Below are 19,740 nucleotides of genomic sequence, written 5' to 3' on the forward strand. Positions count from 1 at the left end.
TTGTACACAACACCACTGAAGATGATCGCTATGTGATTGAAAATCGATTTTGCTAACAATAAACCATCAATATTACGGCCAACGCTGACCTTCCTTCTAATTTCTAAGAACGCACAGGCATTACTCACACTTCGACACTACTCACACTTTTAAAAAGCGCGAATTACTTTGCAATGAATGTCGGCCGTTTTAATAGTGAAACATCGTTTCATACACTAAGATTTTTTGTTTAATGCACTTGTCTAAGCCACTACAATAAGGAGAAGCAACCGACAACAGTTTATGAAGGAGTTCGGGTACTTCTGAGAAGCAGTAGCTCGCCTTGAAACATTGAGTAACAGATCAGATGGCGTGTTTTGCGTCACTTCGCTGGAACTGCTTGGAGAGAGCTACGAGCACACGCGTACCAAAACGAAAATGAGTTCCTCTACTTGCAGTTTCGTGTTATAGTCGTGCTGTGACTACAAAAACATTTACAGCCTGTGATAAGAGCGATCGTGGAACAGCGGCGAATATAACTGCACCTGACAAAGGTCAAAGGAACATATACAGCAAGCATCAAACGCTTTTCAAAATGTTCTCTGGTTCTATTGCCTTTAATTCAATCTCAAAATCGTCTGTCTTCAACGCAGGATTCTTGAAGTCTCGTACTCAGTAACACAGTGCAGCTCGTCATTTAACGATTCACAGAAGATTTACGCGTATCTCAAGGACGAGAAGAAACAACGTGCTCCAGCTCGTTCGGTCAGACTTTTCGCAAAATCTTCTGTGAATGGTTACATGGCGACGTACACTGTGGTACCAAATACAAGATTTCAAGAGTCCAATTTTCAGGACACGCAATTTTCAACTTAAATTAAAGAAAACAGGATCAGAAAAAATATTAAAAAGCTATGTAGTTATGACACACGACTCGGGTTCTGGAGGAGTGTGGTTCAGAATCCGGAAATCTATACTTAGTGCTTCAGTAATTTCCCTAAATCGATTATAGCAAATAAAAAGTTAACTTCTCTGGGAAGACCACATGCGATTCTTTGTCGTGTGCTTTCTTAGTTCGAGCGTTTGCTCGTTCTCTTTTTAATATTCTCGTTTCTACGACGTGTTAAGCTTCAAGCTTTAGCCTTTCTTTTCCTTTGATTTTTGACCTTCCTGTTCATTGGTTCCGTTGTTTTAGAAACACATAGCACCACTGTAAAACATAGTAGTACCAATTCCGCACGTGTGAAACTTTTCTTTTCAGTTACTGACCAGTTGTTTCTTTATGCGAGGGTGGTTTGCTAAGTTTGGTAAATTTACATGAAAGAATGGAACTTTTTGTTGCATCTTTATGGTTGGTAAGCTTGATTATTCCAAGGATCGTATAAAGAATTTCAACAGTGTACAGCGTACAGTTCACTGTTGACAGCCGTCTGAATTGGTCAGTGTGTCCCCTGCAATGGACAATGGAGAAAACAGTGATTCGTGCAGTTAATTCATTTGAAGGAATCCGAACAGAATTGGGCGATGTTCACTTGGGCTCTGCAGCATCACTGATGACCATTTACTTTTGGATTAATGAATTTAAACGTGGTCGGACAAGCGCAGAAGACGAAGCGTGCTCTAACAGTCCAATAGAAACCACCACAAAGGAAAGCATTCACAAAATCCATTATACGTTAATGTTAGACCGCCATACAAAAATTCGTGAGATACCTGAGACTATAGGTATCTTAACTGACCAGGTGCCTAATATCCTGCACGGAGAACTGGCTACGAAGCAACTGTGTGCAACGTGACTGCCAAGACCGTTTTGGCCACTTTTTTTTTTTTTTTTTTTTTTGCCTTCACAAGGAATAATCCCCTGGAAGAAGGCAGAACCATAACTGGAGCCTGTTATATTTCATTGTAGAATCGTTTGAAACTTGCGTTGGCTGAAAGGAGAGCCAGGTCGGCAAGCAAAAACGTGCACTTCCATCAGGATAATGCACCATCCCACATAGCAGCGATAACAACGGCGAAAGCCCATGACTAGACTTTGAATTGGTTCCTTATTCATCCCATTCACCCGACTTAATCCCAAGCAACTTCTTTCTGTTCCCTGACTTGAAACTTTAGATTACTGGAAATAACTTTTCATCAAATGAGGAAGCGACAGTTGCAGTCAACAAGTGTTTTGCAGAGATTGACGGAACATATATTTCCGATGGGACGAAATGGCTGGAAAATCGCTGGACTAATTATTTATCCGTCAAAGGAGACTATGTCGAGAAGTAAGGTGTTATTTACAAAACATTTTCCTTGCTTTTTGGCAAACTTATCAAACCACACGCGTACCTTTGCCTCAGAGATGGATCAGCCTTCTATAGAGAGCAGGCCCTCGAGTAAACTTCGCTCTGGAGCTCCCAGTATAGAACGACTGGGACCATTCTTGCCTCAGCTTATGCGTTCAGACGTGTATGTTGACTTCCAACGTGATCATATTGCAACCTCATATCTCTCGACAAGTGAATGCTGATCAGTGGCATCCGCAAATGATGCACGATTGTTCGAGATGGCAGTTTTCTTTGATTTTCTGTATCATCTATGCTGTTCCTAATTACTACTATCCGGACGTCCCTAAGTAAACTGGACTTGACCACTAGACGTCATCAGAGGCGGACCTGACAGTGTAAAAGGAGGCGAGGAGTATTGTGTTGTCAGCAGAGAAGCAGTAATAGCAAAATGTGTCGGTCACAAGGAATAATCCCCTGGAAGAAGGCAGAACCAGAACTGGAGCCTGTTATATTTCATTGTAGAATCGTTTGAAACTTGCGTTGGCTGAAAGGAGAGCCAGGTCGGCAAGCAAAAAAGTGTACTTTCACCAGGATAATGCACCATCCCACATAGCAGCGATAACAACGGCGAAAGCCCATGACTAGACTTTGAATTGGTTCCTTATTCATCTCATTCACCCGACTTAATCCCAAGCAACTTCTTTCTGTTCCCTGACTTGAAACTTTAGATTACTGGAAATAACTTTTCATCAAATGAGGAAGCGACAGTTGCAGTGTCGGTCAGAAAGATAAGCGATTTCGAAAGCGGATTAGTCACTGGATTTCTCCTTAGTACGAAATCCATCAGGGTCGTTTCAATCCTGCAAAAACCGTCCAGATCGACTTTTGGTGATGCTAGTGTGGAGTGGAAACGCCAAGGAACAACCAAAACTGATCCATGACGAGGCAGACCTCATGTAGTGACGGAACGGAAGCCTACAGCGTTGCGAATAATTGTTGAAGAAATCGCATGAAATCAGAGGGAAAGAATCACTCGAGAGTTCCAAAGCGCGCAGTCCAGCTAGTACAATTACTATGAGTAGGGAGTTTAAAAAGAACAATGTGCAATGGTCGATAGACCACGCATATCTGTAGTCAATGATAACTGATGCTTGAGGCGGTGTAAGACGCGGTACGACTGAACAGTTGATGACTGGAAAAAGACTGATTTGGAGTGATTAATCACGCTAAACCTTGTGGAAATCAGACAGAAGGGTTTGGGTTCGGTGAATGCCTTGTGAAAATTACGTGCCATCATGTATAGTGTCAACAGTGAAGTACGGAGGAGATGGTGTTACGGGTACGGAGTTGTTTTTCGTGATCAGGGAGTGCGCTTCAGAAAACGGCGAACGCGGAAGGATACGAATATACAGGGTTATTACAAATGATTGAAGCGATTTCACAGCTCTACAATAACTTTATTATTTGAGATATTTTCACAATGCTTTGCACACACATACAAGAACTCAAAAAGTTTTTTTTAGGCATTCACAAATGTTCGATATGTGCCCCTTTAGTGATTCGGCAGGCATCAAGCCGATAATCAAGTTCGTCCCACACTCGGCGCAGCATGTCCCCATCAATGAGTTCGAAACGGTAAGGCTTCTGCTTTAGCCTTTTCCGTAAGATTTTCCAAACCGTCGGCTGTGGTACATTTAGCTCCCTGCTTGCTTTATTCGTCGACTTCCGCGGGATACGCGTGAAACTTGCCCTCACGCGTTCAACCGTTTCTTCGCTCACTGCAGGCCGACCCGTTGATTTCCCCTTACAGAGGCATCCAGAAGCTTTAAACGTCGCATACCATCGCCGAATGGAGTTAGCAGTTGGTGGATCTTTGTTGAACTTCGTCCTGAAGTGTCGTTGCACTGTTATAACTGACTGATGTGAGTGCATTTCAAGCACGAGATTCGCTTTCTCGTTTCCTGTCGCCATTTTGTCTCACTGCGCTCTCGAGCGCTCTGGCGGCAGAAACCTGAAGTGCGGCTTCAGTCGAACAAAACTTTATGAGTTTTTCTACGTATCTGTAGTGTGTCGTGACCATATGTCAATGAATGGAGCTACAGTGAAATATGAAATCGCTTCAATCATTTGTAATAGCCCTGTATTTTACAGCATTGAGTGCTGCGTACAATAGAGAAACAGTTCGGAGACGATTACCGTATCAGCATGACAATGCACCCTGTCATAAAGCAGCATCTATGAAGCAATGATTGGTGGACAATAACATTCCTGAAATGAACCAGCCTGCCCGGAGTCCCGACCTGGACTCGGTGCAACACCTTTGGGACGAGTTAGAACGCCGTCTTCGCTCCTGACCGCAGCGCCCAACGTCAGTGTCTTCTCTGGTTTCAACTCTTGAGTAAAGGCCACTGCCCCGCAGGCTTCGAGTCACCTCATCGAAAGCGGCCCATCCCCGTCCCCCCACAGCAGGCTTCAGGTCGTCATACAGACGAAGGGTGGACACACTCCGTTTTGATGTCCACTAAGGTGCCTGGATACTTTTGATCAGATAGTGTATACTCCAAAGAACAGACTACCAGCTTATGAAATACCGAGTTGTAAAACGCACTGAAGATTTCGCATAAACTAAAACAATACATCATTCTGAACGGAGAGAAATCGACAGATGCTAAAATTAGTTCGGTCACGCCCCCCCCCCCCCCCCCCCCGCCTCCGCCCCCAAGGACTCAGTCAAGACAGTGTTGTTGTTGTGGTCTTCAGTCCAGAGACTGGTTTGATGCAGTTCTCTATGCTACTTTATCCTGTGCAAGCTTCTTCATCTCGCAGTACCTACTGCAACCTACATCCTTCTGAATCTGCTTACTGTATTCATGGTCTCCATTTACGATTTTTACCCCCTCGCTTCCCTCCAGTACTAAATTGTATCCCTTGGTGTTTCAGAATACGTGCTACCAACAGATCCCATTCTTCTACTCAGGTTGTGCCACAGATTTCTTTTCTCCGAAATTCTGTTCAGTATTTCCTCATTAGTTACGTGATCTACCCATCTAATCTCCAGCATTCTTCCGTAGCACCACATTTCAAAAGCTTCTATTCTCTTCTTGTCTGAACTGTTTATCGTTTCAGAAACGAATTCCTGACACTTAAATCTATACTCGATGTTAACAAATTTCTCTTCTTCAGAAACGCTTTTCTTACGATTGTCAGTCTACATTTATATCCTCTCTACTTCGACCATCATCCGTTATTGTGCTTCCCAAATAGCAAAACTTCTTTACTACTTTAAGTGTCTCATTTCCTAATCTAATTCCCTCAGCATTACCCGATTTAATTCGACTACATTCCATTGTCCTCGTTTTGCTTTTGTTGGTGTTCATCTTGTATCCTGTTTTCAAGACACTGTCCTCTCTTACCCCTCGACTCTTATAACTGCCATCTGGTTTCTGTACAAATTGTAAATAGCCTTTCGCTGATTCTTTGCCTGTAAGGGAAGCAGTGGTTGAGAAGGGAGTGAGGCGGTGTTGTAGCCTTCCCCCAATGTTATTCAGTCTGTATATCGAGCAAGCAGTAAAGGAAACGAAAGAAAAGTAAAGAGTAGGAGTTGAAGTCCAGAGAGATGAAATAAAATCTTTGAGGTTTGCTGATGACATTGTAATTCTGTCAGTGATAATGAAGGACTTGGAATAGTAGTGAACGGAATGGACAGTGTCTTGAAAGCCTGATATGAGACGTATATCAACAAAGGCAAAACGAGGATAAAGATTTGTAGTACAATTAAATCAGCTACGTACACAAAATTTAAGTGTGTTTAGAGGACATAAAAAGAAAAAACTTTCTTTGCGTGACGAAAATGTCACATGTGCACCATTTGCATGCTTGGGGGCCATGAAAGTTATTACGCTAGTGATATACAGAGAAGGTGTTGAAGCTGACGTGTGATGGGTGTTGTTTTAGATATGTTGGTGACCTCCTGTGGATTTCTTTTAGTGAGGGGAGATGAATCGGTGGTGGATGTACAGTGACAGACGCTCTAGGAGAGCTGGTTGCCCGTTTGGCTGAAGCAACTGTCATTATTCGTGAAACCCCTCGTTGTTTTCAGCTTGTCAGACTATCAGATGCCAGATTTTCATTGATGTAAACGGACGACATTTTCCGCGACATCTGTTTAACAAACATTTATTACATTTAACAACATTTATTACACGGCAGTTTCAACACCGTCTTAACCTTCATAGACATGTAGCACGGAAACGGTGCACCCGTGACATTTTAGTGACATAAAACAGTGTTTGTGTAGCTTTTTACACCCTGCATATGAGAGGTACTCATAAAATTTTAACTATCAACTCCAGCGAAATAGAGTTACGTTCATGCTGTGGCAGCCGGTTATCGTGTTCTAATATGCTACAGCCTATTGTACATATCGCACTAAAATTATGCTCTCCGACATAACTAGAAACCAGTGTCTATTACTAAAACGACGGACAGGCGCGAAACGTTCAACTAAAAACAGTTACGCGATGCAGCTGTCTGTTTTCTTCTGCGCATGCTCTCTTGTGACGTCAACACTACGCTGCTCACAGCAACTAGCCAGCATTTTTCTTTGAAACTGCGTGTAGCGCATTGAGCAAGAGTAGAGTAGAGTATGTGCACTTTTGAAAGAACCCTTGTCGTGACGGAACAGTGGGCGAGTGGGATCAAGCACAGACTGGTAATTTAGGGACATGGGTTTGATTCCCGCTGATACCAATTATTATTATCTTTCTTTCATTTCATTTTATTCCTCACAATGTTAAACTATTAAGTAAATAACAGTTTAGTTTATATTATGTAAAATTAATGTATTGGATTTAGTTACAATTGCTACTCTGGTAAGTCAAAATACTATAATTAGGCTATGGTGTTTAAACAAGCGAGCATACGAGGAAATTTAGTATGAATGTGTTTTCTGTTGATGACCTGCTAAAGAGGTCATTTTCCAGGAAATCTTTGGAGGAGAAAGTGAGATTTTAGAGTTAGGTAGATGAACTTCAAATGTTAATGGAACAACAGAGCGGCGTAGGACGAGGCTTACATAACGCTGAACATTTCGAAGCACTTGCAAAATATTTTGATCAGCTTGTTAATTGTCCAGAGCCGGTCCATAAGCTCGAACACTCAAATGCTCATGAAAATACAGAATAAAATTCATCCCAACTAACAAAGAAATTGAAGAAGTTAATAAAACCTTATAAAGCTTGTTGGAGAAGACTCTACACAGCACCACGCGACGACAGCGGTGTTTGCCTGCTCCGACATCTGCATGGACGGCAGCCTACGTGTGTAACACCTGCTGTGCTAGCCAGTCTGAAGATGCTTTAAATACGGTGAAACGCATTATTGGCAAAATATAAAACAATAAAGCCTGTTCTGCACCAAAGACTGTTTATCTCTTCAAAATACAGCAGGACTTTCCAAACGGTCTCAACCAAAAATAAAAAAAAGAGCTAAAATTGATCTTTGAGAAAACTCGGGAAACCCAAAAACTCCCAGGAGAGTGGAAGGTGGTCTCGATACATCCACAACAAAAGAAAGTCAATAAACAAGATGTTAACAATAACAGAGGAATTTCTTTGCAGCCAGTTGCATATAACATATTTTCCAACACTATACTAGACAGAGTAGAAACTACACAGGAGAGTAATTTAGGTGACTATCAAAGTGGTTTTAGGAAGTGCAAATCGTGTTCTATACAAATAAATAATGTGAAGTGAATCATTTGCCACAGATTACCGAATTTAAAATGTCAGAATTTTTCTTTGAAATTATGTGCAGGGTATTGTGCAAGTGTAGACTGTGTGGAGTTTTTGAAGGGCAACTGTCCTAACTTCATTCTGGGATAACCTCATTCTGGGAGAGTGGTGTGAAGCACAGAATTGTAATTTGTAGACCCGGGATCAGCTCGTGCAGATACCAACTTTTTTTTTTCATGTTATTTTGTTTCCTTCAATGTTAAACTGTTCTCTTCAGCAGAAGTGTAAATTTTACTGCTGTCAGGCAAATCGAGACGGCTAAAAGACTCATTTGAGTTGGTCTGACGCAGCTTAACAGTTCCGATACTGACGCTGTATTGTCTTGGCTTCTCTAACAGAGTGCTAGGGTTCGGAGGCGGAAATTTCAGTGTGTATATCTCCTACCATCAAAATGTTCGTATGTGTATAGGAAGTAAATATCCTACGTTGAACTAACTATTCGAATGTTGTTAACGTTTATATAATTTCATAAGGCCAGAAACATTATATTATAAGGGAAAATTTACATGTATTGCCATGAGTGCGTCGTTGTCTAGGGTGTCGGTTCTTGTTTATGCTTTCAAGTTAGTAGGTCCAAGATTTTCTGGTTCAGTGAAAGTCGCTGGAATACTGTTGCTTTTTAACATCATCAGTATTTATTCTTAAATATTCTTGACACTTTGTACAACACCACTTGTTGAGTAAATCCATTGTGCAACATTTCACAACAACCCAAAGGACTTCATAATTACATAACCAATCTCGACAACAACAGAAACTGTTACAGTTCGTTTGATGCCTAAACTCTCTGTAACTATTACGTACATAGCTTCCAGGTCCTCCTAGAACACTTTGTAGCTCAAATGAATTTTATTGCCACTGTCTTAATTGAAATTACTTTTCAGGTACAATTAACATAACGTTTTCTGGAAAAAATTATTTATATTAAGATTTATGCGCCTAATAATTAATTGTGAAAGTTGAAAATTGCGATTTTGACAATATAAAAACAATCAGCCTGCTGTCGTCGTATAATTGTCGATTGAATTATAGATAGCAACATTTGAAAAAAAAAAGAAAACAGAAATTTTGTTTACATGAAAACTGCAGCATAATAAGATGGGATTCTTTGTAAAGTGGTTTTTGGCTGATTTAAGTTAATAACTGTGATTCCTAATTTTCGTGATTCAACATCGATGTTCTAAATGCATCGATATGAGAAATAAAATCATATTATCAGGAAAACAGTGTTTTGATGATGAAATATATGCAAAATCATCTTTAGACGTGGAATATTTAATTTAAATATAAAAATTAACTCCAGTCAGGCCGAAATTTATACGTAATCGAACATATCAACTGAAGTACGAAAGTTCTGGGGAGGCAAGATTTTTAAAAATATTTGTTATTATAGCCTCAGTTACAAATATTCATACTCAAATATTAGTTTAGATCAAAAGCAACCTAAACATAAAATAAGGCATATTACTTTCGATGATAAGTATTATTTTATTTTATTTTATTTTTAGGCTGAAGATGATCATTTCTTATGATTGAAACTTCAGTAGTAACCAAGTATGGATATTTGCAATGAAGCCTGTAATACAAGGAGCGATCAAAAAGTTCCCGTTTGAGGACGGTGCTGCAGCCTATATGTAACGTAGCGGGACTTCGATGCAGGTATGTAACCACCGTTATGTAAACAAGGGATTACAGTGGCATTCGTGCTTTTCCGACGTGCGTGCGCTAAATACGGAAACGTGAACTATGGCGACGTTATTGCCAAATGCACCCACACAGGACCAACGTGCTGTTATTCTTTTTTTGGTCGCCGAAGTACAAACACCCGCAGCCATCCATCGGAAAATGAAGAATGTGTATGGGCAGCATGTCTGTCGAAAACCGTCGTTGTGAAACTGTGCACCACGTTCCGTGTTGGTCGCGATTCGACACAAGGTGCCGGTCCATCTGGGAGGCCAGCCTCACCTATTACTTATTCATTTCAACGTCCTGGAGTCTCCATCACTAGGGAACGGTAGTGCGCAACGCTGGAGAAATAACGGAGTGCAATTAAGGCAAAACGTCTGGCAAAAGAAAGTGAGTTGATACTCAACAGATGTTATACATTGCGCGTAAATAGCCGGGAAGTCCCATTATTGTTCGATTATATTACTGGCGATCGTGTATCGTAATCATTGACGATGGTAAAATATCTAGACCTTTGGATTGGGAGCGATTCAAGAACCACCTAAAACTAATTGTAGGAAAGGCAGATGAGATTTGTCGGAAGCTTCCTAAAGATATACAATTCATGCGCGACGGAGGCATATTAGTAAATTTCGTTCGGCCGATTCGCCAGCAATGCTCATCAGTATGTGCACTATTAAGACGTAAAATTAATAAAGATGATAAAAATTGTTCGAAGACGGGCTCCACGTTTCTTCGCGGGTTATTTCGGCTAGTACCGGCGACGCTCAATCAACTCCAGAGGCGTTGTGCTGCAAGATAAGATTTATTGTTAAAATTCTGAGAACATACAGGTCGTGAAAAGTGAAATAACATATTAATTCCTTCAAATTACAATAAAATCAGGAAAAATCGAGGAGGTTCAACGGCAAGGCAACTGCGGAAAGAAACGAATTGTGGTGAGGGAGGGGGGGGGGGGGGTTGCTGATAGTGATACACGATGAACACACCGCTACACAACGTAAAGTGAAAATGTAATTGCAGTTGCTCTCTGTATTCGGAGGTAACAGGTAACAGAACACAATGATACTGAACACAATGAAGAATTAGGGTCATTACAAAAATTTGCTGGGTTGGACAGGAGATGCGACTGCGTGATCAGATTCTTATTTATAACGTGTATTGAGCCTAAACTTGTTTGCCGTGTCTTATACGCTCAAAGTAGTGGGCACTGCTGATGTTTATCTGTCTCCCTGACTAGGTGTGAAATCTGGTGGTATTCCTGCACTTGTTATATGCCTCCATCGGATGATTTCACTCTTCGTCTTATTTCAGCCCACCAGACACGCAATGTTGCACCCAACACGCACCCACAACAGACCAGTTAAACACAAGGCAGGAAAGTCGTTAAAGGATGGTAATTACGAAAGCGTCTGCAAGTAGAACGGTCGTAATAGCCACCGTAGGTCATCCATCCAAGACTGGCCAAAAGCTTACTTCGCTTTTTACACATATTTTAGGAGACTGCAGATGACACCGACTCGTGCAATCATTTCAAGGTGTGTTGTAGGAGAAAGCAAGATTGACCAAGATAACAACTGACTCATATGCAGTCTAGAAACAGAGAAATATTTTATTGTGAAATTTGAGGATGACAAAGTTCGATGTGCTGGTAATGACAACCCCTTGAAACCGTATGATTTTAGTATCTCCTATAACAGCACACAAAGTGTTCCAAAATGACTCATCTGATTTAGAACACGAATGCAGACAGTGCCACGTGGCAAAATTTCAACTTACGTATGGAAACAAAGATTTTATCTTGGCGTTAGTTGTAAGTTGTTGGTTCATATCGTTGCCGGTAGGGGTCTCATGCTTCGCTAGCTTGCTCGCTCTTTCATTACCCAATGTGCGTTGTATCATGTGTGCCCATCGACCGAATTTAACTGAATAACTTCTCCAGAGAATGAAAGACTGTGTGAAATTGTGAAAGTCGCGTGATACGACTTGACCTGTTCTGGCGCAGAGCGCCAAAGATTACTATTGCGCTCCGATATACTCAAAAGAGGTCAAAGACATTTTTTTAGCCCGACCGCGTTGAAACAAAATATGAGATACAATGTGAAAACAAAAGTGTACTACATCCTATACCACTTTTGTTTTGTCTGTCTGTATGTGTACACGCACGGTATTACAGTTCATTGTAATTTATAGTTAAAAATATGCAATGTGAATAGTTTCGATGTGACACATCTCTATATATCAAGAAGTACGACATATAAAAAACCAATGGATAATTGCCTGTTTTTGAGGAACAGTTATTATTAGCACAAAAGCTGGTTTATGTGGCATCAGCCACGATAATGTGTGAAAAAATGTGTAAAGTAAGTTTCTCTTTAGCTTATTGAAAAATTAATTCTAAACTGAATGCTGTTATTTGTCTTGTTATTTAAATAGAAATCACGAGTCAATTTCTCATGCCCCATGTTCATAAATGTTTGTCATTTTAGCACAAATGTTCACAGAAATAATCGATGATTCCACAGGACGAAGGAACTTGGAAGAAGTTGTAATCAGCAAACTACTATTCGTCAGTGAATGGTAATTCGCTGTACTTTATTTCCAAACGTAGGTCCCTTCGGTAATCTTGTAGAAATTCAGGCTCAGAAGCTATCCGGCGAAGATTTGATTACAATCCCCGTTTGTGTTTTGCAGAAAAGTGTATCAAAAATTATTGATCGCTTCTTTGAAGTATCCGACACGTCATTGCACGGAACAAGATGCGCCTATGTTCGAAATCCGGCGTACTCGCACGAGGCTAAAAAGCGACATCCTCTAAAACATCAGGTCCCATAGTTAACAGCAAAATACTCTCTCCATTCCCCCCCCCCCCCCCATTCAAAATATTTATAATAATATACTGGCGCCGGAACAGGGACGCTACCGAAATTTTTGCTTGCGAACTTGTTCTGAAACGCCACATATATAATTTATTCTAATAGTGGCTAGTGAAAAATTTCAAAGTTGTGTGGCATTAATTTTGTCTTTTTATTTCACGCATGTCAACCCCGATGACAATACTGTACGGAGTCGTAAAAGCAGAAACCAAATAAGACGGACGATAACGGGTAAAAATTTTAACCTAGTTAGAATTTTAACCAAGTTAGCCGACCGACAAAGAAAACTACAGCGGTGAGTACTATTTTCAATACCTGCAGTCCAACCTCATTAGTATCCAATAACGACAGAAACATCTGGGAATCCCATCAAATCCCATCCTTTTTCATGTAATTTCCTGCCTAAAATCTGTTTTCGGTAGAAATTGGCATTTTAGGTGCATTAGCTGCAGTACGATAATAGTTGTAAAATTTTCATGTTTAATTGTTTTCATGGTTCAAAATGGCTCTGAGCACTATGGGACTCAACTGCTGAGGTCATCAGTCCCCTAGAACTTAGAACTAGTTAAACCTAACTAACCTAAGGACATCACAAACATCCATGCCCGAGGCAGGATTCGAACCTGCGACCGTAGCGGTCCTGCGGTTCCAGACTGCAGCGCCTTTAACCGCACGGCCACTTCGGCCGGCTTTTGTCTTCATCCATATTCGTTCACGGCGTTGTAAACGGCTTCGAAATTCTTTTGTTTGATTTCTGGCGCATTGATGTTGTCTTCCCCACTAGTATCGCCAACTGTTTATATGACGCTTGAGTTACGTTGACTGTCCCAGTAGGCAACAGTGGGCACGTGCTAGCCTCTTACCGCTCTGTTGACAACTGACGAGCGTTCAAATTCCTTGCCACGCCCCATCACCCTTTACAAACACAGACGCGATGGCAGACAATCGCTTACCATTGACAGATGACGCTGACGAAACGACCGACGTGCCTTACCACCTCAGATCGACTTAAGACAGCACGGACTGACAGAACTTCTGAACGTCCTGAAGAGATAGAGAGAGGACGAATCACGGAAATGAAGACTTCTAGGATCGTCTCACCGTCCCCCAATGAATCTTGGCTCAAGGAATGAAAGAAATAATGGCTAAATTAGCCACTGATCTGAACGCAAAGGCAAATGAAACTAAATCAGAGATGGCTAAATTAGCTGAGAAACAAGTGACAAAGGCAGACCTATTTAATCTTGTAACAAAAGATGAAATTAGTAATTTAAGCAACCCCTCAAGAAATTCAGACTACTCTTGACTCATTTAAAACCGAGTTAGATGCAAAAATTGATCAGGAAGTTAAAACATTAAAACAAAAACTATCAGAAAACATCGCGCGTAAACTCGACCAAATACATCAGCAAAATGAAGCTAAAATAGATAACTCTGCTTCAGGCAGCTTGTACGGAATTAGGCAAACGAACTTCCGACAATTTTATTAAAATAAACCTCGATATTACTGACACAAACTCGCGTGTCGAAGTAATTGATCGGCACTTACACAAATCAGCAATGATGTTAGTACTATCAAAGAACAAGTAGACCACCTGACAGATGAAATTAAACAGTTATCATTGCATACCGAAAAAATTAGCCGAACATCTCAGTGAGAAAGTAAGAAGTATAGATGAAAAATACCGTAATTGGTCATCATCTAAGGATGATGATATCGCAAATAAATTACGAACTGATTTACCGGAAGCTGTTCAAACAGCCACAATGAATGTCGTAAATACACCTGGATCGTCAGGAGACACAATTGTGAGTGAATTAGGAGTAATAAGACGTGTAGTGACTAACGAATTGCCAACATGAAAGGACCAAATAACGAAACGATTGGAAAACCTAGAGCAGCAAGCTCAATCGAAAGACAGAGAACAGTCTCAGCGCTATCCACACTCTTTGCTGTCAGTATGCGACACAGATGAGGAATCACAATACCACCTGTACCCCACAGGCAATAGACCCGATCATGCAAACACAAATGTAAACACACAGCCTCAACCAATAAATGAATCTGCATCATTAATCCAACTAATGAAAGAAGAGAGTCTTCTTAAGCACAGAAACTTCCAGTCCTTTAATCCAGACAAGAGGAATCTTCACCCTATCACCCTATTGCATTTCTCAAATCTTTCTCTGGTATTTTTCCGAATAGCTGGACGGACAGACAGCGAATCAAATATGTCATCGGATATATGACCGGTGTATCCGCAATATGGGGCACCGAGATGCTTATAGGGACTTCGGACAGGCATTTTTAGCCAAGTTTTGGAACGAGGGAGTACAGAAGCATCTAAGGGAAGAAGTTTATTAGGCCGAACCATTTAATCCAATGAATGGAGGTCTGAGGAAGTACTTTGAGAAGTATCTATACAAGATTAGGTATTGGGATACCCTGATTTCGACTTTCATGCTGATATTGAAGTCGAAGTTACCAGCATTCATACGAGAGAAATTAGTTAACGTATTGGAGGATGGTCAGGAAGGTTTCCTGTCTATATTAGACTCATTTGATCTTATTCATGAGGAGACTCGCGCCAATAAGAAACACAGTTCAAATAACAACAGTTGGCAATTCCCGAATTGCAGTAACAGTAATTCTTCTCAGTCAGACAATAGAAAACGCAACTACCACAACAGTGACAACGGTAGCTATAGCGGTAATTCTCAATGGAAAACAGACAATAACTACCCATATAAGTGAAACCGGAATAATAATCGGAATCGTTATAATCCTATGAATGACACAAATCTTAAAACAGTACGGAAATCAGCTTGGTTCAAATGGCTCTGAGCAGTATCCGACTTAACTTCTGAGGTCATCAGTCGCCTAGAACTTAGAACTAATTAAACCTAACTAACCTAAGGACATCATACACATCCATGCCCGAGGCAGGATTTTAACCTGCGACCGTAGCCGAAATCAGCCTTCTCATCAGTCGTATGGCAATAATTCAAATAACTGCAGTTGGCAGCGCGGCTATCAACAAACAGCGCAGCCGTGGAATGCAAGTCAACAATCGCCCCTGTATCACCAACACAGTTAAATTTTAAAAAAAATGGTTCAAATGGCTCTGAGCACTATGGGACTTAACTTCTAAGGTCATCAGTCCCCTAGAACTTAGAACTACTTAAACCTAACTAACCTAAGGACATCACACACATCCATGCCCGAGGCAGGATTCGAACCTGCGCCGTAGCGGACGCGCGGTTCCCAGGCCCCCACAACCGCACGAGTGGTCGACTGTGAAGAGCGGACAAATTGAATAGCTGGGCGGCGGCCATTAGAGTGGTAAACTGACGCGCGGAGTTCGAATGTTTATACATCGCTTTTGGTTATAAAATACTTTTCCTTGAGTTAGGTCACAAACATAATGCCTCATTTAAGTACGTTACTACAATATACTTTTTAATTTATGAACAAAAAGCAACTAGTCTCTGTTTATGAATTTATCTTACGTACTACATGGAATCTGCCATTGCTAAAAGTTATGTACTGGATCCCTAGCATTTTTCGTAGTTCATTTGCGATAGATGTACGCAAAATGTATCAAAATACTCGAAGATTTGCCCACTATATTAATAGATATTTTCTGACTCTACCTTGCTTTAGATTTTATGACGAGAAGTGCGTTATATATGGCATAGTGCTTTGGCAACTCACGACCAAATTTTCAAGTTTCAACCTAACCTAGACCATGAAAACACTACCGATCAGCCAACTTTCTTCAAAATGATCAGAACATATAAAAAGTTATGCTGTCGGTCGGAATTCTTGCCTCCTGACAGCATGTAACCATTTTTGTAACAGCTGTGTTTTTGAGAAAGGAAACCTGCAAATAGATGCACAGACATTATGCTAATACCGTGTTACAAAAACATTTATTAAGCAAGTGCACTGACATACAAAACAACTTAAAATATCCACATACCGTGAAATGTAATATTCGTTCCTTTCTCGAATTTAATTGTACAATTAATCGCTGCACAACTCTTCACCACTGTACTTCTTTTGATTGGAACGTACAGAGAGTAGAATTAACAAATACTGTATGTACGCCCCAACAAACATACAACGTTGAATCAGGTCTTCATAAACAACAATACTACACAACACATCAGACTACAACCACTATAATGGCGTCCAGCCGAAGGTTCAAATTATCCCGCGACTGCAGCGCCATAAGTGAGTCTAGTTATTTTTGACAAGGTCTTTGGCGGTTCCAGACTGTACCGCCCAGAGCCGCTCGGCCTCTTCGGCCGGCGTCAAATTAAAAACGCAACAAGAAAATTAAAAAATAATCGTCATAATTACCACACCTCTTAGCAAAACTACGGTACACAGCCTAACAATAAGTTTCAGCCATCATTTTCTCAACCGAATAGTAACAGCAACAACCAAGAACCACGTAAAAACTACAATCCTCCTGTCTTTCTCACCCAAGCTGATAATGCACCGCCATTTAATCCCGAAAGTTTTGAGCCTCAATTTGAAACTCGTTTCGTTCATAACAGCCAATTCTATTCACCGACAAAAAATGGAAGCGAACAAGCCCTGAATTTGACAATCAACAACAGTACTTCAAATAGCCATCAGACAACGGAAAACTAGTTTCAGCATCTGACGACCCCCTTAACAATGCTGACACACAATAAGGGGGTAATTACTTCCACCGACGTGCTAATAACGTATTTATTTTGCAGTATAATGACAAACAGGATAAACTAGACGAACTGCTACATGAAAACGTCATTACTGAAAGAGACGACTAGTACGACGATCAAGTACAGACAGTAACATATGTATGTTTATAAGGAACTAGGACGACCGCTATTATTGACACTAGAGCAAATGTAAATGCCGTACCCTTTGTTTGTTTAAACAATTGTCAAATACTGTAAAGATACCAACTCTCCCGTTTCAAAATTGCACTATAACCGGAGCTATAAGCTTGTGGGTCCAGAAAATTAACATGCAAGCTTTAATAACGATTCAGTTTCAGTCCACTGTTGTACAAAGCATTCTCCTTGTAGCAAAAAAAAAATTATGTGTCTCATGTTTGCTTGGCATGGAATTCCTGCGCCAAACGAAAGCAAAAATTGACATTTATCATGGAATCTGTAGTTTGAATGTTAACGACCAAGAAATTGTTTTACAATTAATTACAGAGAAAATTCGGAATTATCCTTTAGGTCATCGATTGAAATTACATTGATTTATAAGAAAGTACAACAATCCTCACGACTATTGGGCCCGTACCTGCCAATACACTTTACAACGATGACGAAGGCTATCCTCCAGACAGAAATGAAATTATTGCTAAAACTAAAATCGACCGACTTAAATGACCAGCAGCGACAAGAACTTCACCGAATTCTAAACTCTTTCATCCATATTTTTTTCCGCGAGACCTGGAACAATAATGGGCTTTGAATATCAAATGGAAGTAATTCCCCACTCCACCTTTTGCAGAACAACATACGTAATTGCAATTCCCTTTTCTCGCCGAGAAGCAGTAAAAGAAGAAATTAAAAAGATGTTACGGTGCAAAGTGATTGAGACCTCAGATTCACCCTACAGCAGTCCATTGTTAACCAATCTCAAATCTGATAGTACAGTACGTCTGGTGCTCGATACCCGGAACATAAAATTATTCTCCCTGTCAGAACTCGTTCTGAAGCTCTCGACGAGCATTTACAAAGATTTAACGATGTTCGCTATTTTTCTAGAATCGATCTTATAATGTCATAGTGGCAAGTGAGACTTCACGAAGAATCACGAAAGTACACAGCTTTTACTTTTCGTGGACGTTCCTACCAATACAGAGTGATGCCTTTCGGTCTAAATGTCAGCTCAGGCGTATTTATTTCTGCACTCGACCATGTACTTGGAAAAAAATTATTAGATGAAGTTACCGTTTATGTAGACGATCTATTGATCGATATTAACACTTGGGAAAAGCATATTGAACTCATTCAAAAGGTATTTCAGAAATTTCTTGAATATGGTGTCACAGCCAACCTTACCAAATCTAAATTTGCCCGTTCTCAAATCAAATTCTTGGGTCATGTCATTTCCCAAGATGGAATCAAATCCGATCCGTACAAAATCAATGCAGCCAATAATTTTCCTACACCAACCACTAAGCGACAGTTGAAAAGCTTTCTTGCCCTTGCCTCTTTCTTCAGAAAGTTTCTATCCAACCAGGTAATGAACCAGTCTTGACTGTCGAAACTTAAAGAAAAGCACACATCTGAATTGGACTCCAGAATGCCAACAAGCTTTCGATTCTATAAAACAAACTCTTGTCAATAGCGCTATCTTACACCATCCCGACGTGACACAAGATTTTTGCGTCTCATCCGATGCTTCCTTTCAAGGGCTTGGCGCCATTCTCTTCCAAATAGTCAAAACCAACAATGCTCAGGAAATTAAGATTATCAGTTTCGCAAGTCGAGTGTTATCTGAAGCAGAAAGGTCCTATTCAATAACCGAGCTTGAAGCACTCGCAGTAATTTACACGTTTTACATCTCAGGCCATAAAGTAAAAGTATTTTTCGACCACCAAGCACTAAGCTTACTCCTCTCCTGCAAATTGATACACCCTCGTTTGACCCGATGGTGCTCATTCTTAAAAGAATATAATTTTGAGTTTATTTATATAAAAGGTAAAGATAATGTTTTGGATGACGCATTGTCCCGAATGCCGGAAGCATCTTCAGATTCCAGCGATCTTCTGGAACAAATGTCCAACTATCGAATACTATTAATGAAAGATCCTTTACATCGAAGATACTTTCTTCAACTGTGCAATCATATTGAACAGTTACAAAACTAAGATCCGAGATGGAACAAAATCAAGCATTTGATCACCAATAATACTGACCATCCTCTGGGCAAACGCTTCAAGATGCACAACAATGTTTTATTTAATCGGACATCTCTTACAAGCGACAACTGGCTTGTCTACATTCCTAAGGAATTTGAAGAACATCTCTTGGGGACATTTTGGCCCCGAAAAGTGTAAGCGGAAGATAGCCACCTTCTGTTACGTTCTTAACTTACACAGGAAAATTCACAAA

At 40.5% G+C, this 19,740-nt stretch overlaps 1 protein-coding gene across 2 annotated transcripts in view; it reads right to left on the reverse strand.

Moving 5' to 3' along the window:
• LOC126458620 (ATP-binding cassette sub-family C member 4-like) overlaps nucleotides 1–19,740 on the reverse strand; it is a 312,931-nt gene that overhangs the window by 210,639 nt on the left and 82,552 nt on the right. The gene's annotated exons all lie outside the window — the stretch shown is intronic.

The sequence above is a fragment of the Schistocerca serialis genome, chromosome 2, assembly GCF_023864345.2.
Source record: "Schistocerca serialis cubense isolate TAMUIC-IGC-003099 chromosome 2, iqSchSeri2.2, whole genome shotgun sequence".
Taxonomy (NCBI): domain Eukaryota; kingdom Metazoa; phylum Arthropoda; class Insecta; order Orthoptera; family Acrididae; genus Schistocerca; species Schistocerca serialis.